Below are 24,277 nucleotides of genomic sequence, written 5' to 3' on the forward strand. Positions count from 1 at the left end.
TGGAGACCTCTGTCAGTCTATCACTGTGCCAGAGGGGGGTCATGGCCATCTGTGCATCTCGTTCTTATGCATGTCTCTCGGCCTCGGTCCAGCATCTCACCACTGTGGCAGTGTGCAAAGGGACGCCCTCCCTTCCCTTTCAAGTATATAGGATGGTTTTGTAGTTGTTTTTGGGAATCGCATCTCTATTTACCCTGTAAGCTGGTTCTTCCCAGCCTATGTATATCCAGTCGTTAATCACCAAAGGTTGCGAGGCCCAATAGTACATTTTGACATCTTGGATTGCTAAACCCCAATCATAGATCCCTCTCTGGAGTTTCTTAAGAGTGATTCGGGGTGTGCCTCCCTGCCATAGTAACATACAGAGCTCTTGCTCTACCTATATGAAAGAAACTGAGGGGATAGGATAGGGCAATTTTGCAAAACACAGAGAAACCTCAGAGACATCATCTTATATAGAGCCGCTCTCCCCTGTAAGGATAGATGGAGAGTACGCTAGAGGGACACATCCGATCGAAGCCTTTCTAGTTGAGGGGTGAGATCACGCTCTAGGAATAGGGACTGATCTCTTATCACTAATATTCCAATGTATCTGAAGCCCACTACTTCAACCGGGGCCTCACATTGTGCTGGCAACCTATGGGGAGACCCGACAGGGGGAAGACCACTGACTTAGCCCAATTAATTCTGTAACCTGAGTAGCTCCCAAACAAGTCAAAAATGTGTAGGACACAGCAATCGAGAAGTACGGCTGGGACACATACTACAGGATATTGTCGGTGTACAGGGAGATGTGTTCTTCCCACCTGCGTTTCAAAAAAATCCCCCACACATCAGATCACCCCTGATCCAGGCCACCAGAGGCTTCAGTGTCAGGGCAAAAATCAGAGGCAACAGCTGGCATCCCTGCCTGGTGCCCCGCTTCAGCAGTAAGGGACTAGATAGAGCTCCATTCACCTTCACTCTCGCCAGAGGGGCTTGATATAGTAAACTTATCTAACCACAGAAACCCAGGCGGAAGCCCAATCTAGCCAGGACTGCAAATAAGTATGGCCACTCTATACTGTCGACTACCATTGACGCATCAGGCACCAACAGCGCCGACTGTGATGCCTGCAGTAGAGCTGTAATGTGCACGACTCCGTACTGTCTTTGTAAGTTATGATGGGTGCTTCTGCGGGGCATAAAACTGGACTGGTCTATATGAATGAGCATGGAAAGGACCAATGTCAACCTCGCTGCCAAAACCTTGGCTAAAACCTTTGCCTCCACGTTAAGCAGAGAAATTAGTCTATATGAATTGCACTCTTCCAGGGGTTTGCCTGCTTTGTGAATTACCACAATTTTGGCTGTACGTTGATCCTCTAGCAATTGCCCCAGTTCCTTAGCCATCCTAAACTTTTCTAACATTGGACTGGACACTGTCTGTCATACTTTTTAAAAGCTCCACTGGCAACCCATTTGGCCCTACTGCCTTCCCATATTGGAGAGCTCTAATGGTCTCTGTTACCTCCTCGGTCATAAGGTCTGCTTCAAGGGTCTCAATTTAACTCACTGGGCAGAGTCCAGAGGGAAAAGTCTTTTAGAAACTCACCACAGTCTGTTCTTGTTCTGGTGCTGATCGGACCGTATAAGTTGGTGTAGTAGGAGGCAAAGGTGTTAGCTATATCGGCACTCGTTGTTTGTAGGACTCCCGACTTGTCTTTGACCCCCCAATACTCATATCCTGTCTCTATCCCTTTTCGCCGGCCAGACCAGAAATTTGAAAGCCTGGTCTCTGACATCATAGAGACAGTGCAGTTTCGCCAAAGCGTAGGACCTCGCAGCATTATCGGCTAGGGATCGCAAGTCGTGCTGGTGCAATCGCAATCTGTGTTGCACCTCCGGGCCACCACCCCTCGCCACCTCCGGTTAGAGGGCCAGGATATCTTGCTCAATGTCTCTACACACTCACAGCATCCCTCTTCTTTCCCCCTATCAAAGCCTGGGCCTGGCTCCGGATCACGGTCTTAAATGCTTCCCAGAATATGCATGGGAGGATACTGATCCCTGGTTTTCTAAAAAATATAATTCTGCGGATGTACATAACTTTCTCTTATCTCTTCATCTTGGAGATGCTAGGGGTAAAGTCTGGGAAAGGCTATCTGACTTATGTCTGGGCCCCTGAGAATGACTCCTACAGGCAAATGGTTTGATATTCCTTGTGCATAGTGCCTAGCATCTGTAAAACATCCCACCTGATCATGGCAGGCAAAGAGGTAGTCAAGACGTGAGAGGGAGCCATTGGGCGTATACTCAGACTGGTGGGGGTTATGGAGTCTTCAAAGATCTGTCATTCCCATTGCTCACACAAAGGTCTGAAGGGACTTCCCATCTGTGTGGCCTTGTGACACCCCCAATCTAACTTGGTCGGGGTTCATTACGTCATTCATATCACCCCCCAGCAGTAGTGTCCAAATTGGGAGCTCCAAACGAAGAGCTCCCACTCTACGGAGGACCCCACTATGAAGTCTTGAGGGTATATATACGGAGCATAGGTTCAGGGTGCGACCTTCCCACACCCCTGTGATGGCGGCGTAGCAGCCATGGGCATCGCTCCACATGGTAGATTCTATGAATGGTAACAAAGTTTTGGCTAGAATGTCCACCCCGTGAGTCTGTGAAGTAGCCCGCGTGGGCAATGAGTTTATGTCTAAAACGGCCCAATGCTTTATAATGATTGCCCCTTAGGTGTGTCTCCTGAATCAGAACAAAATCTGGGGAGTGACGTTGGAGCACGTTTGATCTTTTTGCCCAGCCCATTTATGGTCCATGTGTGTATTTTTAAACCTTTCCATCAATAGTGGTATGGCTCAGTTCTCAGAGCGTCAGCTGGACCCATAAGTGACACCGATCTCTCCGCCCCCGATACCCTTGATCTGTATTTCAGATAAGCATTACCATTTAACTTTTCAATAACTGCAAACTTCCCCAACAATTCCCCCCCTCCCTGCCTCCCTTCCCAGTAGGTGAAAACACTCCCTTTTTCACAACCTGCAGAGTGCCTGTCACCCAAACTTGTACATGGAACAGTGGGAGGGTGTTACCTCCATCGCCAACATATACAAATCAACACTTGTCAAGTATAGTCACCCCTATATATTAGAACGTAATCATAACACTTACTTCTGTGCAGGCCGGCCGCTCATACCCCCCCTTACATTAGGTGAGGTTAAACCACAGGCATCATTTAATTTAGCCCTGTTGGTCGAATGCTGCCCATCTTTCTAATCTTTCTCCCTTCCCTTACCCATGTGAACCTCATCATGTACCAGGTACTGTGTACCAGGTACTGTTCACAATCAGTCCGGTCTTATCTTCTCCGTTCGAAAGGGCTGGATGGGGGTTCCAGGGTCTGCAAGTCTGCGGTCTCTCCTGGTCCGGCGTCTTTCGTTTTATTTTGTCTGTGCCCCACTCTGCTCCAGCCCTCTAGCCAGTCCCGTGCTTCTTCCGGAGTCACGAATAGGTGTGATTTGCCCTCAGTGATTATCCACGGTTTGGCTGGGTACATCATCATATATTTTATATTTTTGTCACGGAGGGCCTTTTTTATGGAGTTGAAAGTTCGGTGTTGGTGCTGTACCTGGAGAGTGCAGTCTGGGAAGTAACTAATCGTTGCGTTTCCATATTGTAGGTCCCCATGCGACCTAGCTGCTTGAAGTTAAGGATGCAAGCTATGATAGAACACAGTGGGGCCCTGGGTGTGGCGGAGGTCCCAGCGCCCAATGTTCTCTCTCCACTGGGAAAAGATTTGACAGTCTTTTTGGATGGAGTGTATTAAGTATCAGGTCTTCCATGACTAGGTCAGCAGACTGTTCCTCTGCCCCTTTGGGGACCTCCAACACTCTGATATTATTCAGTTGCGCTCTCCCTTCTTAATCCTTGAGCCTTGCCAATACCTCTGCCTGCTGTTTTGTTAGTATAGTTACTTGTTCTTCTGGGCATTTCGTTTTGGATTGTAGGCTATTTTTTTTAATTTAAAACATTTATTTATTGATTTCCATCATGTGTAACAAAACATTACAGCATCTTATGACCAAGAAAAGTTGGCCTGTATTCGTCCGCCACAACATTCCCACTTATCTGCTTGCAATACCAATAAAAACAACATGTGAATAAACCCCAGAAAGCATGCATGTATCACAGGGCGTCATGATTCGGAAAGAATATAATAAAGGTACATTTGGGGCATCAAAGGTATATATCGACAGGCAGTCAGCACCGCATTACTCATATCACACAGAAGTCACATTTCCCAATACCTCATGCAGCCACTGATCCGGAACCAATGGTAAGGAGAAGCATGCCACAAATCGTTATCATGAAGAAGGGAGACATGAGGTGTGAGGAATAGCATGTTTCACATAGCAGTCAAGCATTATTACCCGATAGAGTAGTGTCCGACCCATCTGAGTCACGCTGGAAGAGGTAACTTTGTAGGGGCCCCCATATATCCTTGGGCCTAGTAGCGCTTGGGAGTATCTCTGCATAAACAGTCAATTGCTCCTGACAGTATAACAGGTCTGCCATCGAATCCTTGAACTTCGGAGCTCGTCCCCTGCCCCACCTGCAAGCCACTCTACGCTTAGCCAGTAGGAGCGACACAGCAAGAAATTTGCGATATGATTTAGGTATTTGTGCAGTATACCCCAAGAGTGCCAGCAAGGGGTCCCTCTCCAATGTATTATTCACCATTTTCTCAAGTGCCTCAAAGACTTGCCCCCAGAACTCCTGCACCCCAGGGCGGTCCCATGCTAAATGTATAAATCTGATTCCCGGCCTTCTACACCTCTCACAGTGATCATTATCAGACAATTTATACCTATATTTCTTGACAGGCGTATAATACAGGCGATGCAGGAATTTATAGTGTATTACACTGTCTACAGCTGTCAGAAATTTGTGAAGTTTGGAGACAGCAATACTCCCATTGGTCATCAGTCACCTCCCTCCCTAGCTCTATAGTCCAGTGTGTGCGGGCTGGGCTAGTGGCCTCCGTTGTCTGTGCGTGCGTGCTTTTATAAAGCCTAGATACTAGATATTTTCCATCTGTGGACCCCAGCATTTGAAGTAACGGGATAAGGTTTGCGGGCTCCCGCGGGAAGTCCAGGATGACGGACCGAATTTCCTGCCTGAGTCGAGTATATAGGAATAAATCTAGCGGCGAGGGCTGTATCCCCTGAAATAGCTGGTCTAAGGAGCGGAATATACCGTTGTGAAAAAGGTCACCCCATTTAGCTACCTTAATCCGTTCGCATAATTTGTGAAAGCCCGTTTCCTGCAACAGTGGCATGCAGGGATGATAGGACAGCGGAAGCCGCGATGAGTATAGCAAAGGGGAATCAATAAGATTTGTAAGTCGGTTCCATGCAGCAACCGTACCTGTGACCATGGTAGGTGGTTCCGCGCGAGATCGAGCAGGGGCATGTATGATGACATCCAGAGGAATGGGATCTGCAGCATGTAGCGGGGTGGTTGATCCAATAGTATGCATAATGTGCTTGCGCGCATAGAAAATAAATCTCAAAATCTGGGACATCAAAACCTCCCTGAGCATAGGGCTTCGTTAGTATGGACCACTTGAGCCTCGGCTGCTTGCCTCCCCATAACAGTCTAAGTAATTCAGTCCGTAGCGTTTTAAAAAAAGAGGAGCCAGGGTGATATGGTATATTCATGAAGAGGTATAGGAACCACGAGAGAACCACCATTTTTATCAAGGAAGCGCGGCCCGCAAGGCAGAGAGGCAAAGAGTTCCAGCGCGTAACGTTACCAGAAAGTTGTGTGATACCCGTGCCATAGTTGAGCCATATGACGTGTTTTCTGTCTCTGGCCAGCTGTATGCCCAGGTAGCGAAGATCGGTATCGCACCACTCCAGCAGAAAGTCGAGGGCAAACTTAGTGACCGCAGGTGTCAGAGGAAAGAACTGAGACGTGCCCCAGTTAATACCAACCCCCGATAGTCTGCCAAATACCAGGAATTCCCGCAATGTGGGTTGATGTTTTGCTGGGGATCTCTAATATATAGAGTAACGTCGTCCGCATAAAGGGAAATCAAAATTGGATGTAAGCAACAGCGAAAAGCCTCATCTTGGTGGGGCTGGCAGAGCTTGGACGCCAGCGGTTCGATTGCTATGGCGAATAAGAGTGGGGATAATGGGCACCCCTGCCGGGTGCCTCTTGTGATGGAAAACGCAGGAGAAAGGTGTCCGTTTATCAGCACCTTGGCAGTGGGCTGTTGGTATAGTAATCTGATCCAGGAAATGAATAGAGGAGGGAAGCCCATTCGCTGTAAGACCCCGAAAAGATAGTCCCACTCCACAGAATCAAACGCCTTTGTGGCATCCAAAAAAAACAGCAGCGAGCGGGAACTCAGGTGCTACGTTCTTGAGCAAGGAGAACAAGGTGTGAAGATTGAGTGGTGGCTCGTCCGGGGACGAAACCCGACTGATCAGGCAGGATAAGCTTATCCATTAAAAGGGTTAATCGGTTAGCCAGAACCTTAGCTAATATTTTTGTGTCGCAGTTTATGAACGACAGCGGTCTATAGGAGTCGCAGGATGCAGGGGCCTTGCCGGGCTTCAGAAGAGACGTGACCCGTGCTTCCCTCATCGATGGAGGGAGCACTCCCACTTCCAAGGATTCCTCAAACACCTCCTTAAGAACGGGCGCCATGATGTCAATATAGCGTTTGTAAAATTCAGCAAGGATGCCGTCTAGGCCCGGTGCTTTCCCATTTTTAAGCTGCATGATCGCCTCTCGGAGTTCATCTAACTCAAAGGGGAGGCAAAGGAATTTCCCCTGTGTATCACTCAGCCACCCAAGCGCCACATCCCCAAGGAAGCTATCAAGTTCTATTGACCCACGTCACTGTGTGGTGTATAGCTCTCTGTAATGTGAGGTGAACGCTGCGAGTATGTCGGCGGTGTCCCGCTGCACTATCGCCCCAGGCCCCTCGACCTCTAATATATGAGTGGAGAAGCAGGGGTGCCTAGTGACCTCGGCCAGTGCTTTTCCAGGCCGCTCCCCTTCACCGTATCTATGGGCCACCCAATACCGTCCCCTGAATTTTGCCTCCCGTGCCGCAGTATCCTCATATTCCGATAACTTCTCCCGAAACTCGCTCTGCGCCTGACCTGTCTCCCCCTCCCCATCCGTGCCTCTAACGCCTTCAGGTCCGCCTCCAATTTCCTGAGCGTTCCCTGTATATCTCTAAGTACACCAAAGCTTTTGGAGATACAGTACCCTTTGATTGTGACCTTAAAGGCCTCCTATATCAACTCTACACTGTCCACTGACCCCTTGTTTCTCCGGAAAAAATCCTGGTTCTCTTATCCAAGTTTGCTCTGAAAGACCGCGTCTAACAGAGCGGTGGGCTGTAACCTCCAGCTAGGTCTGGGTACATCATACCCTGGAGGCAGGAGCGTGAGCTTCACAGGACAATGATCTTAAAATGTTCTGGCGGGATGTGTAACGCCACGAATAACCGACCCCAAGCCCCGGGACAGCAAACAGTAGTCTAGGCGGGCCCATGACCCAGCGTGTGCTGTGAAATGGGTGCCTTCTTCAACCTGTGGGTGTTGGTAACGCCAACTATCTATCAGACCTCCCTCATCTACTATACCCTGTAATGCCGCCTGAGAATTGTTGTAATGGTGTGCTGCGGCGTTTGATCTATCCAGAACCGGGTTGAGAGCCACATTAAAATCCCCGCCCCAAATTATGTGGGTGTACCCAACATTCACAATTTTCCCCCAGACATAAGTGAAAAACTCCGGAGCGTCGACATTAGGACCATAACAGTTTGCGAACGTGATGGAGTCCCTACCGAAGTGCCCCCAGGCTATGACATATCTCCCCTATGGATTCGTTATTGCGCCTGCCAGTACAAACTGGGTCCGCTTTTTAACTATAATAGCTGTGCCGCGAGCATAGGAAGAGTATGAGGAGAAGATCCTACTGTCCTCCCACTTGCTAGCAAATGTGACTGGGGCTTGCGGGTTAATGTGAGTCTCCTGAAGGATAGCTATATTTATCTGTTGACGATCTAGGTAGGCTAATATTTGTCTGCACTTTCTCGGGTCCCCCAGGCCCCTGACGTTCCAGGGCATTACCTTCAATGGTGGTCTATCCACCGTGTCTCCCATATTTTCTTGTAATGGAATATCTGTTGTATTGCAAAGACGTACATGATAACAGTTGAGCAGACAGTGAGTTACTGTACCAAAAAGAGTGCTGTAAAGTACATTTGTCAAAACATTCACCAACCCCCAAACCCACCGCCCCACCCACTGAAGCATCCCAATCATGCCAGTTGTGTTTAACCCTCCCAACTCCTCAGTACCCATCAAACAAAACATTACTGTGAACTTCTCTAGTCTATGACCAGAGTGAACCAACAATGGGGATCTCCCTTAGGGGGAAGTCCTGCTAGGTGGCCCACGGGTACCTCTCGCCGTTCAGGGGTGTCTATGCTGTCAAGCAAGTCCCGTAATGGGCGTTGAGGGTGTCCGGCTGCTTATGAACTCCATGTCCCAGCGGTAGGTATGGCTCGCCACCATCACCATGAGTCCCAGGTATATAGAGTCATTTGACGTCTGTATCCTTCGCGCTGCAGCACTGTAATATCCGTAGTAGCTACTAGCAGCTGTGCGTCCTGATTTCCATCAGTCTATGTTCGGCGAGCGCGATCTTGGCGAATCATCCGTCGTGGCAGCTGCGGCCCCCGTCTCTTAAGTTGTTTTAGGAAATCTTCGACTTGTTGAGGTTTTGTATAAAACATTTGTTTTCCTTGGTAGGTGACCCGAAGCCGCGCAGGGTAAAGCAGAGCATAATCAATTTGGGTCTGCCTTAGTTTTTGTTTGACTGGGAGGAATTTGCGCAGCTCTTCTTGGATGAGTGGGGTGAAGTCAGGGTATATGCTGAAGGGCACCCCCTCAAAATTCATCTGTTTCTTGTCTCTCGCCACCTTTAGGGCCACATCCCTATCCCTGTTATTCAGCAGGCGCGCTATGATCGGTCTGGGTGCACTTCCGGGGGATGGCCGCGGCCCAAGGGACCGGCGGGCCCTCTCGACGACGAAGTGAGGGGAGAGAGATTCCGATCCCACCACCGCCAACAACAACCTCTGGATGTATTCGTCCATTTTGCCTGTATTGGTACTTTCCGGTATTCCCAGTACGCAAATGTTGTTCCTCCTACTCCTCGCTTTGATATCCTCATTCTTGGCAGCTATGATCTTGAGTAGCTTGTCCATTTGTGCCACTGTGGTTTGAATGTGGGCAGTGGTATCTTCAGCCTCTGAGATACGCAGTTCAGTATCCTTTATACGTGTTTCGTGCCCGTCGATCTTGTGGACTATTGCGTCCATGCGCTTGCTCAGAGTGTCCACTTTGTCAGCTATATTTGCGCAGCCCTGTCGCATTTCCAGAAGGATCACTTTCATGTCTTCCCCCTGCGCGGGCTGTGGGTCCTGCTGCAGCCTGTCTGCGCCACCGTCCGCCTCCGTTGTCTGTTGGCGAGGTTCCCTTCTTCGCCTCGAAGGTGAGGTGCAGTTGCCGTGCATCAGGCTTCCCCATCCTAGAGCACCCGGCAATGAAGAAAGCGTGGTGAGGTCAAGGGTAGGGCGATGACAAATAAAAGGGGGGACCCCCCCACAAGGTGTGCCCCAAAATACCACGGCTCTGGGGTAATGTACGACCAACCAGCACATCAGAATAGGCAGTCCGCCAGCCCGATGCCGGGGGCAGCGCGCCTCGCAGCTCCGTCCACGCGGGTAAAGTGCAGTGACCCGTGGCAGGGGAGCCTCAAGCCATGAGGCACCCACCGCATCTCGGCCCACCGCAAGCAATATGGTGCATTCTGATGGATACATCTGCCAGTGGATTCCTCACCTTGTGAATATCCCCTGCGCCAGCAACATTCGGAAACTTTTGTAGCAGTCCACGCCGATGAGGTCGAAGACGACGTCACAGAGGCACGGCTCCGCTCGCGACTCCGCTGACGTCACCGGCTCCATAAGAAGACCTCGTCGGCGTGATGATGTCCGTTCCCTTTTTTCCGCGCCGTTGACGCCAACGGATTTCGGGAATCGCTGTTGGTAGCTTCATTGTTACTTTGTGTTATCTCTGGATTTTCTCTGTTTCTCTTTCAAGGATGTCGACAAGGAAGTCGGGCTTCAAGCCTTGTCATGAGTGCGGCAAACACATGTCGATCACGGATCCACATGAGGACTGTGTGTGGTGCTTGTCATCTGACCACGATGTGGATGGTTATTGCAGCTGCCGCAAGATGAGCTCGAAGGCTCTCAAGGAAAGGGAAGCGATGCTCTTCATCGCAAGGATGAAAAAGTAGAAGAGAGGAAGATGGAAGTCGAGGACGAGGTCGAGGTCTCAATCGAGATCGAGGTCGGCGTCTAAGTCGACTTCGGGGCATGCTTCACGAGCCAAGAAGCACAAGAAGAAGAGGAGGCACTCTTCTCGACACCACTCGGACAAGAGTTCAGCTCCGAAGTCTAAGTCGCCAACTCGACGCCAGAGGGACTCGGTGTCTCCTTCTCCTGTGCCGGATTCGCCTGCTGGTCCTTCGTCTCCAGTGGCTTCCCTGGCTCCGGCTTCTCCGGCGCCGGCTCAGACTCCGATGCCAGTTCCATCTCCGGCTCCGGGTTCGTCTCCGGTTCCATCTCCAGCCTCAGATGAAGATCGCAAGTCCCGGGTGAGCCTGCGACGCCGTTGATTCCACCGTCTGCGCCGGTTGGCCAGAGTCCGGTGATGCCTGACCAGTACCCTGCTTTCCCTGGACCAGGTCAGGACCCCTCGCATTATTTAAATGCTATGTACGGGGTATTCGCTAGAGCCATGTACACCACTGGTGCACCTGCGGGTCCGATGGGTCCAATGGCGTTTAATTTGGGGGTGCTGCAAGTCTATCCACAGGCCCCTTTCATGCCGTTCTTTCCGGCGACGCCGTCTTGGCATCTACCGGTGCCGAGGACGTCGACGTCGCTTCCATCTTCACCGGCGCCGTCTCGACCTCGTTCAATGCCGGCTGCTCCTGCGGATCCACGTCCGGCGCCGTCGGATTCGACCACGGCGCCGCCGACGCCGCTGGTACTGATTCGGTCCAGAAGGGAGGCTCAGAGAGTGATTGATGAGCGGAGATACCTTCTGGAGGAAGCAGAGGAAGGAGAGCTGGTGGAGTCGGATTAAGTGTTTGAGGAGCTTAAGGAAACTAGTGGGCTGGATTTGTCTCCTGAGTGGGAGATTACTCCGCCGTCATATGAACCCTCCAAAGATGTGGCTCCATATCATGCAGTTATCAGAAAGGCTGCGGAACTGCTTGATCTCCAGTTGCCAACTACGGAGTTTAAATCAAACATTTTGACTGAGGTGTTACATTCTCCTACGGCAGTTTCAGAACCATTGTTACCTTTTAATGAGGCCATTATTGACCCTGTGTTGGAGGTGTGGCGTAAGCCTTTTTCCGCTCCTGCAGTCTCCAAGACGGTTGCTAGGAGGTATAGGGCAGCTCCAGGGGACCCTGAGTTCTTGACATCACATCCATCGCCTGAGAGACTGGTGATTCAGGTGGCTTGTTCAGGGAAATCCAAGGGTGCTTTTCCTCAGGTTCCGGGGAACAGAGAGGCTAAAAGGCTGGACCAATCGGCCTAAAAGGTCTTTTCATCGGCCAGCAAGGCTCTAAAGTCAACGAATGCCACTTGCCTTTTAGGACGCTATGTACATGCGCTTATGGATTCTGCTAAGAAGCTGGTGCCAAAACTATCTGAGGAGGATAGGGTTGGCTTTAATGAAATCTTGACTGATGCCCAGACAGCAGCACGCCAGGTGATCCAAAGTGGGCTGGACACGGCGGATTCAGTGTCAAGGGTCATGGGATCTTCTGTCGCCACTAGAAGGAGTGCGTGGCTGAAGTCTTCGGAGTTTTCCCAGGATGTGCAATCGATTCTGTTGGACTTGCCATTTGATGGATCTGGCTTGTTTGGTAAAAAGGCAGATGCTGCTCTTGAATGTTTCAAGGAGAGCAAGGCAACGGCTAAGTCTCTGGGCCTTCAATCCCAGTCAAGGGGGTCTTTTAAAAGGTACTGAGGGTTCGGAAGGGCATCCTTTCGATCCTACAGGCAGACCCAGCAGCAGCAAGGTTCCTCGTCTAGAGGATTCAGAGGTAGAATTAGGGGTCGCACACGTGGCCGTCAACTCTCCTCCTCCTCTTCCTCCTCCTCAGCCCCTCCCACTACCGCAAAACAGCCCTAGATCCGCCATTCTGGATCATGTTGGTCCTGTGGGGGGCCGGCTTACCCATTTTCTACAAGATTGGGAATCTGTAACTACAGATCTCTGGGTTCTGGATCTTGTAGCAAATGGGTACGCCCTTCCCTTTCGGGAATTCCCTCCAAATTACCCTCCTTGTCAAGGGGCTTGCTCGGAGGACCACCGTCTTCTCCTGCAGGAGGAAGTTTTGAAGTTGTTTCAAAAGGGTGCGATAGAGGTGGTTCCAGAGCAGGAGATGGGTCAGGGATGCTACTCCCGGTATTTCCTGATTCCGAAAAAGGACGGCAGATTGCGTCCGATATTGGACCTCAGAATCTTGAATCGTTTTCTAAAGCAAGAGAAGTTCAAGATGCTCAACCTTGCTCAGGTTCTTCAAGCGCTGAATCAGGAGGACTGAATGGTGTCGATCGACTTGCAGGATGCGTATTTCCACATCCCCATCCTGAAGTCGCACAGGAAGTATCTCCGGTTTACGGTAGGATCGCAACATTATCAGTTTGCGGTCCTTCTGTTTGGTCTTACTACTGCACCCCGAGTCTTCACGAAGGTGATGGCAGTGGTGGCAGCCCATCTCAGAAGGTCGGGGATCTCGGTTTTTCCCTATCTGGACGACTGGCTTATAAAAGCAGAGTCGCCAGAGAAGGTGCTACATCATCTGCAGGATACAGCTCAGCTGTTGTACAAATTGGGTTTTTCGATAAACGTGCCCAAATCTCACCTGGTGCCCTCTCAGCGCAACCTGTTCATAGGTGCGGTACTGGACACTACTGTGTGTCGAGCATTCCCTCCTCCTCAAAGGATTCTCGACGTACAGGAAATGATTCCTTTGTTTTACAATGGAGCGGTCGATCCAGTTCTGAAAGTCCTTCGCCTGCTCGGTCTGTTTGCTTCCTACATTCTGTTGGTCACCCATGCATGCTGGCACGTGAGGGCGCTCCAGTGGTGCCTCCGCAGGCAGTGGTATCAGCACAAGGGAGATCTCAGGGAGTCTGTGAGAATCTCCAGAGAAGCTGCGGCGGATCTGTCTAAAGAAAGCCCTTTCATCTGCCTCCATCGGTGGCCACAGTGTTTACGGATGCATCCACTTTAGGGTGGGGTGCTCATCTGGGGCATCTGGAGATCAAGGGTCTTTGGTCTCCAGAGGAGAGGTTGCTTCACATCAACCTTCTGGAATGGCGGGCGATTCGTTTAGCACTCAAGGCCTTCCTCCCTTCCCTTCGCGGTCAGTCTGTTCAAGTCCTGACGGACAACACTACAGCGATGTGGTATATCAACAAACAGGGAGGAGTGGGGTCTCTTTGTCTCTGCAGAGAGGCTCTGCGTCTATGGTCCTGGGCTCAGGACCATCAGATTTGTCTGATGGCAAATAATCTGTCCGGGGTTCTGAACGTACGTGCGGACAGTCTCAGTCGGCAGTTCTCCGCCGACCACGAGTGGAGGCTCCATCCGGAGGTGGTTCGTCACGTCTTTCAGATGTGGGGGACTCCTCGGGTGGACCTGTTCGCCACTCACGAGAATGCTCACTGCCTGTCATTCTGCAGTCTCCAGTATCCGATGCAGGGAGCGTTGGGGGATGCGTTTCAGATAGATTGGAGCTCACAACTCCTTAACGCGTTTCCTCCCATACCCTTGATTCCTCTGGTTCTGAGGAAGATTCGCCAAGACCGGGCCCAAGTCATTTTGATCGCCCCGGATTGGCTAAGAAGGGTGTGGTACACAGATCTTCTCCACGTCTCCTCGTCCCCTCCTCTCCGTCTCCTGCTGAGGGCAGACCTCCTCTCGCAATCGGAGGGGCAGGTTCTACACCCCCACCTCCAGAGCTTACACCTTCATGCCTGGAGATTGAACGGGGCAACCTGAATTCTTTTTCTCTCCCACCTGATGTGGTAGATGTAATTTTGTCTGCCAGACGTCATTCCACCAAATCTATATATTCCTATAGGTGGTCTAAATTTGTTCTCTGGTGTGGAGAGAAGGCAATTGATCCTTTGAAGGCTCGTCTATCTAACATTCTACAGTTTGCCCTTTCTCTTGCTCAGCAAGGCTTTGCTGTGGCCACAGGAAAGGGATACTTATCGGCTTTGTCGGTTTTCCTTTGCTTGCTGGACCAGCCTTCATTGTTCAAATCACCTATTGTGCTTAGATTTCTCAAGGGCCTCACAAACAGATTTCCTCCTACTCCCTTTATTGTGCCTCAATGGGACTTAAACCTTGTCTTGACTTATCTTATGGGTTCTCCCTTTGAGCCCTTACACAAGTGTCCCTTGAGACTGTTGTCTTTTAAGACGGATTTCCTCATTGCAATTACCTCGGCAAGGAGGGTAAGTGAGCTTCAAGCTCTAAGTTCAAAACCCCCGTTCTTGACCATTCATGCTGAAAGAATGGTACTCAGGACCAGGGCTGCATTCTTGCCTAAGGTGGTTACTCCCTTCCATCTGGGGCAGTCCATTACCCTTCCTTCCTTCTATCCTCCCCCTCACTCTTCCAAGGAGGAGGAGAGACTTCACCGCTTGGACCCTAAGAGGGCGGTGAGCTTCTACCTGGACAGGACAAAGGACTTCAGAGTTGATGACCAGCTCTTCGTGGGCTTTGTTGGCTGCAGGAAAGGTTGAGCGGTGCACAAGCGCACCCTTTTCAAATGGATTGTCTTGTGCATCAAGATAAGCTACTCTTTGGCTGGTAAGGAACCTCCTGAGGGTTTGAGAGCTCATTCCACTAGAGCAAAGTCTTCCACTTCTGCTTTGTCTAGGGGGGTTCCTGTGGAGGACATTTGTAGGGCGGCAACTTGGGCCTCCCTTCACACCTTCGCAAAACATTGTTGCTTAGACACCGAGGTGAGGAGGGACGGACACTTTGCTCGTTCTGTCCTACAGGAATTTCTGGTATAGAAGGGTGGACACCCTCCTCCGGGAGTGGGGACTGCTGTGGAATCTATTCACAAGGTGAGGAATCCACTGGCAGATGTATCCATCAGAAGAACAAGTTACTTACCTTCGGTAACGCTTTTTCTGGTGGATACAGTATCTGCCTGTGGATTCCTCACTGACCCACCCGCCTCCCCGTTGTCCATCCTTCTATACCTGCACTTCTATTAGTGGTGTTTCAAAATGTGTTTTGTTACTGTCGAAGCCATTGTGTTATTTCTTTTGCCTTTCTATTTATTCTCCACACTATGGGCCATATGTAGGTACATTTTATTTACTGACTCATAAATACCGAATTTCATGGATTTCTTAAATACCGAATTTACCTACATCTCTTTTCTCTTTTTACCACTTCATATTTACCGATTCGGAAAATATGTATTCGGTAATTATGAATCGGTAATTTTGAATTCGGTAATTATGAATCGGTATTTACCGATTTCATATTTACCGAAAACTTCTTTTTGGCCTCCTACATCTCAATTGACTAAATACCGGTCGGTAACAGGATATTTACCGAATTTCGGCCGTTACCGACCGGTATTTAGCTACCTACATATGGCCCTATGTGTGTTACTTGTATATTATGTACTGTGTATACTGTGTATATATTGCTGTCAGTCCGTCCGTGTGCCTTGAAGGCACGGAAAAAAGGGGCGGAACTGACATCATCACGCCGACGAGGTCTTCTTATGGAGCCGGTGACGTCAGCGTCGTCTTCGACCTCATCGGCGTGGACTGCTACAAAAGTTTCCGAATGTTGCTGGCACAGGGGATATTCACAAGGTGAGGAATCCACAGGCAGATACTGTATCCACCAGAAATAGCGTTACCGAAGGTAAGTAACTTTTTCGATTGTCCCTTCCTCTGCGCTTTTGATACTTGGGGCCTTACTGTAGCACCAACAAGCTCTTGCATACACGCCCCAAAGCCTGCGTCGATGAAGTCATCTCCCCCCCCCCCGGAGTGATATGCATCTCACGCCTTCTCCAAGGCAACGATTACTGCAAGGCACTCACTAGGCCTCTCCACCGCAGACGGCTGATCCATCGTTCGCGCGGCACGTATAGGCAGGGACTCGCCACCTTCCGCCGCCGGCAGCATATGATTGTTGAAGAGCCGCCTAGGATCCAGTGCTCGTCAGGGGACTGAGGCCGTGCGCGCCGATGTAGAGGGCACTCACCGTCCTGCAGTCGCCGCCATAACCGTCCTGCGGCCTGCGCGCCTCATGGGATCCATGGTGCTTGCGTGTGTGACAGCAAACCGCAGCAGCTCCAGACCGCTCAAGGATGTGCTGCGGTCTCTTTCGGCGGCAGCAGCTACAATCCGCATCGGAGACCCGCACAACTCTGGTCGCTCACTCCTCAGATCATTGGGCACTATTTCCCGACATGAGATGGACAAGCCACAGCGTTGGGACAGGATAAATACAGGATCACGATGCCAGACTGCGGGAGCCTCACACAATGGCGGCCATTCCGCTTGTACGCCACCTAGCGCCCCTCTTGGATTGTAGGCTACTTATATTTGTTTCCACCATGCCCACTTTCTCCATCATTCCTCTGAAATCCTCTGCGTAGGTTTACCTCTTCAGTCACCACATCGAGTTTAGGTTCCAGTGTATTTCTTAGGTCTCTTATTGTTTTCATAATGTCTCTGAGTGTGGGATCCGGTGCCCGATTAGTTCCTCTTGGTGCCCCAAGCAGTTTGGTAGTGTCCTCAGTCTCTTCCGCTGCCCTAAGGGGGATGATGTATTTGTTGATCTGGTTAGATTGGCCCGGGTGTGGGCCTTTTTTATGCACAATGTTCGACCAGGCTTGACGTCTACACCTGTATCCCTCAGTGTTATGCCTCTCAGGGCGAAGCAACTAACCTATACTAGCGCCTTTAACTTCTCCTACACTGGTGTTCAGATTACCTTCCCGGTCTCCCAGGCCAAACCAGTCCAGTGTACAAATTAATTTTGTCGTGTAGCAAGTCTACAGGGTTCTACGGTCGTCCGTTTTGCGGCCAGATATCTATTGCAACTGCACTGGTAATCTACTCCTCTGGCAAGCACCGCTCCCCCATGGGTCAGGAAGCCCTGATCCAGGTGTTTATGGATGTTGCAGGGCAGCCTCACCACACTAATTTCTTCACCTCTTTGAGGGGGTGGAATGCCCACCACCTCACCCTCTGAGCTGGCCCCCTCTGTGTAGCCTACCTGTTGCGGGAGTGAGGCAATCCCCTTCACCACAATCAGCAGGGCTCCCTACTGCCTTAACCATCAACCTATGATCAGTTTGGCCCAACCCGGCTCTCTATGCAGGCCAGTGATGAAAATCTTCCCTAAGCCAATCAATCCCTGCTCACTTGGGGCCCTTTAACCTGTGTTACCTTCAGGCTTCCAATGGGCCTCAGCTTCAGTTCGGCAGAGGTGTGTCTGGCTTCTTAACATTGCAGCTATCTGCCGAGCCCTTCTGGGGCCCCAGCCCACCCCCGGCCGGGAGTGGTTGCCACCAGAGCACTGCAGGGGAATGCACCCAGCTCCTACGAAGAACACCCCTCCGCTCTGTTGCTCTGTTAGTGCAATGTTCCGTTTGGCCAGGAGGGCCTGGAGCGGGCACTGTGATGTTGCGTACAGCAGCAATCCAGGCCAGCCTCACTAGTGATGCTGTCGTCCTCCCTTTTGACTCTGGACCAGGCTGAACCAGGGGCCGCCACTGTCGGAGTACCTCTTGCATACCCGATGTCCCCGAAGCTCATTCGACAAAAGGGGGCTCTCCGACTGCCTCCGTTCCTCCGGATTTAGTACATGTTCCAGCCGACAAGGCTAGGAGTGGGTGCAGCCATTTTGCCTACGGCTGCGGTCTACTCAGGGCGCTCCAGGTCCCTTATTTGTAGCAGCGGGCTTCCACCTGGACTCTCACGTGTCCTCCCCCCTTATGAACCTCGAAGGGAGTAAAGATTAGGACAGATGATGCCAGATAATGCTGGGTTATTTCCTGCTGATTAGAGGAGCCGACTCAATGTGCGGCTATTCCTCTCGACAGCAGGCCATGCCCCTCCAAGATAGTAACAATCATGTTAAGAGCATTCTCACATTTTTATCAGGTTTGGCTAGAGAGCGCAGGTTTTGTCTCAAAGAGACATGTATTTAATCTGTGGGCTTAAGTCTGCCCACAGGCTTCCCATTTGCTTGCTCCATCGTTTGTCTCATATTCTCTGTCACCATTTGTCACCGGCATGCATGGTCATGCCTATTCTTTTGTTTAGCCCTCCTCCTCCTCCCCTTCGCTCGAGCATGGACCAAGTACTCTTAAACATCCACTGCTCCCTCCTGGTGCTTTCCCCGTCCACAAATCCCTCACCCTCCGACCTGGTCACTGCTTTAAAAAACCCCTCCTGTAGACGGTTTCCTTCTAGTGAGTGGTGGTGTTCTGCCTTTTAATGTCCTGACGTGCTGATTGGAGCATGTGTGCACTGCTGCTATTACTTGGCACACATGTAGTCTGTTAATTTTTCGCGCATGTGAGTATTAGGTGTGTGCCTGCATATGTATGCATGTGTGTATGTGTGTGTGTTTTCACCATATCTGGTCATTCAGCAATGGTGTTAATGACTGGAAAATGAGACCTCGAGTGAATCAGGTAAGTGTTATTTCCGGGCATGGTTTCTCAGCGCATTTGCATAGCCACGTTCTCCTGTGCGAAACGATTGAACTGTTCGTGTCTCACCCTGTTGCTTCTGCTATCATAAGGTGGGACTTTATTTCTTAAAATTTCTCCAATTCGGACACGTAATTATTTTTTCCACATTCACTTGTGAAGTGTTTCCTTGAACCATTGTTGCTTAACTTGAATTCACTTCAAAGAAACCAGGCTGAGTCTTTTTTTTAAATTAAATCTTTTTATTCAAATTACAGATATAACAACAAGAAGAGGACACCATCAGCATATCATGTTGTTCGATACAGTTCTCATAAGTGTAAACATCATTGATGGCTTGGAATCGACTGGCCACCGGCCAAAAAACTGACCATAGCCCCTTCCCATCCTACGTTCATGTCAAAGGTGTTATCCCTCGCCCTTGTCAATAATACAACCCACAACCTAATTCTCAGTTGTCTGGTGTAACCCGTACCAGACTTCGGCTAGGCACTCCCCAGCAGCTAGTAAACAATCTCTCCCTTTTCCTACCCAGCTCCAATGTTCCCCACCCCCGTTGGTTGTATCGGATTAGCTAACAGATACTTATGATACAGATATGTCTTTCGGTCTAGAGATTAAAGTGGGTAATTTTGCATAGGCCAGTGACTGTTCTTGCCAGAAATAAGGTCATGTTTCCAGTCCTTGAATTTAGGTGCCTGTCCCCTCCCCCTCCTGCAGACCACTTTGCGCTTGGCTAACAGCAGTCCTAGCGCCACATATTTCCGGTAGACGAGTGTGATCTCCCCTGTATATCCTAGCAAATCCGTGATCAGTGATGCTGGTAGGGGAAATCCCATCATTTTCACCAATGCTCCGAACACCTGCTGCCAATATTGGTCAATGCCTGTGCATTCCCAAGCTAGATGTCGAAAATCTGCACCCTCTTGGCCGCAACAATCACATTTATCATTCCCCCGTAACTGAAATGTTTGCATCTTAACTGGCTGTAATACATCCTTTGGAGGATCTTATAGTATGTTATGCATTAACGGCTGCTAGCAGAAATGCGCCCAGTCTGTTGGCATCAATATTCCGGGCAGGGATATACCTAGTTCCACTTCCCAATGTATGCAGCCAGGCTGAGTCTTCATGTCATCAAGATCTGCCTGCCCTTCAGAGTCCAATGCAAAAGTAGTCCTTTTAATGTGGTTGCCGATGCACTGTATTTCCTCACTATTGTAAACCAGCCTAACAATGTGATTCTTTCTGTTTTTATGATGCAGTTTTATATAGCGCCAACGCCTTCCGAAGTTAGTGGAGCACTTTACATTAGCACCAACGCCTTTTTTGTGTGCAGTTTTATATAGCGCCATGCTGAACAGCAGATGTGCTGCTAGACAACTTAACTAAGACATTCACTTTGACAAGGCCAGTAGCTTGGGCATTGCCGAGACCTATTGGTTTGCCAATGCTTGTTTTGTTGTGTCTGTAACTTCCCAAGCTGAGATTTATGGAAACTTGTGTACAGAATATTTCATTTTGTTTGAGTGAGCTTCGTGAAGGTTTGCAAACTAGCAAGCTGCATATAGTGGCATGGTCTGAGTGAGCCAAACAGTGAAAGGGTTTTTCTGAACATATTGAGTTAGTGGCTCACCGGAATTACTCACGATAGCTTGGAGTAATATATGATGTCCATATCAATATGGTAATGGTGTATTCCCATGTCAGGGAGCCCATATAGCCTATGCATTTTGTGCTCTCCAAACTCCTACCACTTTTGACTCTGAGTTGGAGGGGTGGGTGTCTGACTTCAAGGTAACGGAGCGCTCATACAGAAAAGCAGTTTGTGGCCTTTGACAAGTTTTCAGCTGTGCCACACCCTTGCAGAGAGGCATGTGGCGTTTTCCTGGCATATCTGGCTGCATGTTTGCCCCTTTTGGAGAACTGTGGTGTTACAGGTACTTTCTATCCCTCCATAGCATTTAAAGTCCCAGTAGAGGATGGTGCGCTTTGTGTAAAACAGAAAGGGAAGACCTATTCAGTCATGACGCACCACTATGCCACCCTATTCAAGATAGGTCTTGATCATGAGGGCGAGGGTATAAAGGAGTCATTGATACTGCCTCTGCATGTCGCAATATCTTGAAGTATTTTTCCCTTTGGTGTCTTCGCCCCCTTTGCTTTGCATTTATATTTCTTTCCCTTTGAATCAGTAGTTTTTAGACTTGAGTTTATGTTATCTGCTGCAGTGAACACGAATTTTGTTTGGGGCTTGTCTGCTCCTCCCTGTTAATGGTAAGGAGGTTTTGCTAGTACTTGCTGAGCCTACAAGCTCCTTACTAGCTTATTTAAATCTGCTATGTGAGTTAACTCTTCCTCCTGTTTGTCCATTTTTCTGGAGACACTTGCTAGAGTTCTGCCTAGTGACTCTTTCCACAGCCTAAGTGGGTCCAAAAAGGGTCGCTATTTACTTGATCCAAGAAAGATAGCAGAGGTGCGCCAATGTACATCTGTGTTGATATTTTATTTGTATCGCTGTGGGAGTACAGTTGACACAATGGAAACCGTAGTGCTCCACTAAGCTAAATGGTCATTGTCTCACTTTAAGATCTGCGATCCAGCCACTGAATGCAGCTCCGATTAGAAATTATTTAATGCAGCAACCTAGATGTTCATATTTAAATATAAAAAAACACAAATATCTCAATACTGATTTCTTGTGTAAATAATTAATTTAATTTGCGTGAAAATAGATAACCTCAGTATTATTCTGATCATACCTTTCAATAAAAACATTTAAATGAATGCTAATTTTAATTTTCAGCTGGAAATGTTGTACTCCAATTTGTCCATTAAAGGCCATGCTAGGCCCCTTCGACCACCCACAGTGGTATTTGCCCTAAACTCCGTAGCATAAAGGCCTGTCCTGCTTAAAGGGACAGCCATCTAGGCCCTCACACAGAGCAAGAGAACTATGTACTTTGATTTGACTGCGCTTCTCCTCGAGCCTCTGATCTAGTTTCGAGCCTAGTTTCATTTTTCAAAATTATCATTTTAAAGCATGGTAATCAGAGTTTCAGTCCATGATGAGACTACTTATGCTCGTGACACTTGACTGCAGCTTCAGGCAATTACTTTTGGGACCGATTTCTTCTCTTATGTAGCTCAAGGGTGAGATTGCAGGGGCGTTCGATATCTTAAACAAATCATCAAATATTCAACTGAAGAAATTAGTTTGAAGTCAACCAGATCATGTTTGCAATAAGTGCGGCACAGCACATACTTGGGCAGTCCAAAAACTGTACTGCAAGCACATTCTGCATGCATCAATAGACGGGAACAAAATGTAAGATCTATGCGATTGTCATGCTACCATTATTCTGAATTGAAATAAAATTAATCAGCTTCTACAAGACGGTTTAAAAATACCTTTGGGCAAATGATCACTGTCAGTCCTGTTTCAGAGATCAAATCCGAGGAATATCAATATGCTTTTGAGAAATTATGATGCACATCTAAACCATCTTCTAGTACAGAGTCCGTATTGTTTAAAGTACCCCAGTCCAGCAACAGACGTGTGTGCCCACTTTATGTGCCCTCGGGTCAGGCAGGCAACTAGAGCCACATTTCGGTGGGGGCTGAAAAAGATTTCGGGGGGGGGGCTAAGTCTTCCAGCCATAGGCAGAATGGCTGTAAGAAGGGGTGAAAACACAACAAAAGCCTCATTAACGAGTAAATGGTCTTTTAAAGACCCGTGAAGTACTCTCGTGCGGCTGCAATTAGACGGACGCCAGCCCGCGAGGCTGTCTCAGCCGGGCTGTCACACACGACGGGGGGGGGGCTGAAGCCCGGTGAGCCCAATGGGTGTTGCGCGCCTGCCTCGGGTCGGTTTGGTATTTCAGAAGGGGCTGTAGATGCTTGTGAAGCCTCTTTTGTAATACAGATAGTACTGTCACTTGTAGTGCCGAAGCTATCCTCAAGGGGTGTTTCGTTTTTGCATGGCGGTGTGTTCCCATGCTAAAGAGGGAAACCCGTAGCACCTGCTCCCTTGCTGTATTATGGACAGGGCTTTAAGTGGGCCGGGTCTGTCCGGGTTTGAGCACCGGCAGTTATTTTCAGGGGGCTTCGAAACGGGTCTCTATCGGGCTCTATTTTTGGGCCTCTCAGAGATAGTCACTTTTTTTTTTCTTGTACCGCAGTGAGAGCATGCACATCCATGTGCGCATGCTCATTTTGCTCACTACTGAGTAGTGGAGGTCAAGGCATGACGTCATGCCAGGTGAGCTGCGTTGTAGAAGGACTCTGTGGCATATTTTGATGGGGGTGGTGGCTTCGTTAAAACTCACACCTGTGAAGCTGTGTCCTCTTCTGGGAGCAGTGCTTCTAGTACAGTCAGCCTCATGTGAAGCCACCCTATACAGGAGGTGTCTGCCTGGGCCTTTCCCGGGATGACGACACAGGTCTTAGCAGCGGCGCACTGAGCTGGAGCTGACTCTTTTTTGAGATTGTGTTTGGAAGCTGTTTGATAGGTTTTTTAGGCACGAAGCCAATAGAATCTGACTGAGTAGGACTTGTTTCGCATTGAAACAGCTAAATTCTTTCACTAAATTAACAGAGACGATTGTAGTATACTGGTGTATACTGGTTGTAGATCTAATATTTTCAAATGCAATCCAGTTCGGTTTAGACGATATTGTATTTTGATGGTAGGTAACGTTTGTTATTCTGGGTTCACAGTGTGCGTGCTCTGTTATTTTCAGGTTCTGATATGAGGTGGTCAAGTTGCATAGTTGGAAGGAAACTTACCCTGCGTGCTGGATGGATGCTGCCTTTTCCCAACAGGTTCGGGCGACATAGTGTTGCATGGGCGTGAGCCCTGAGCGACTGTGCTTCCTTTTAATAATTCTTTCTTTCCTCGACTGGCCTTCTGGGTGCGTGTGATTTCCTGGACACAACATGTGGGCCTGGTGGATCTCTGCATCCCTACCCTCTTCGATTAAAGCGTGTCCACCTACCCCAGCCTCTAATATTTGGATAAGGAGGGGAGGGGGGCTAATTCTCCGAGCAATAGGCAGAGTGGAGATGCAGGGGCTCTAAGAAGGGGTGAGAAAACAACAAAGCCTCGTTAGCAAGTAAATGGTCTTTTAAAGACCTGTGAAGCGCTCAGGTGCGGCTGTGTGTGTGCCCGTGAAGCGGTCTCACCCCGGGCTGCCACAGTGACGGGGGCTGAAGTCCTTTGAGCCCAATGGGCGTTACGTGCCTGAGTCTTGGGGTACTGGGGAGGGTGTATGGCGTTATCCATACATAGCCTTGCTGTAATAAGGAGGGGAGAGAGCGAGCCATCCCCATCCCCAATAGACACACATCAGGCGTACATGCCACCAGTTCCATCACGACATCC

At 49.4% G+C, this 24,277-nt stretch overlaps 1 protein-coding gene across 3 annotated transcripts in view; it reads left to right on the forward strand.

Moving 5' to 3' along the window:
• Positions 1-24,277, forward strand: part of CAPS2 (calcyphosine 2) — an 825,864-nt gene that overhangs the window by 54,492 nt on the left and 747,095 nt on the right. The gene's annotated exons all lie outside the window — the stretch shown is intronic.

Source organism: Triturus cristatus, chromosome 4_1, assembly GCF_964204655.1.
Source record: "Triturus cristatus chromosome 4_1, aTriCri1.1, whole genome shotgun sequence".
Classification (NCBI taxonomy): Eukaryota; Metazoa; Chordata; class Amphibia; order Caudata; family Salamandridae; genus Triturus; species Triturus cristatus.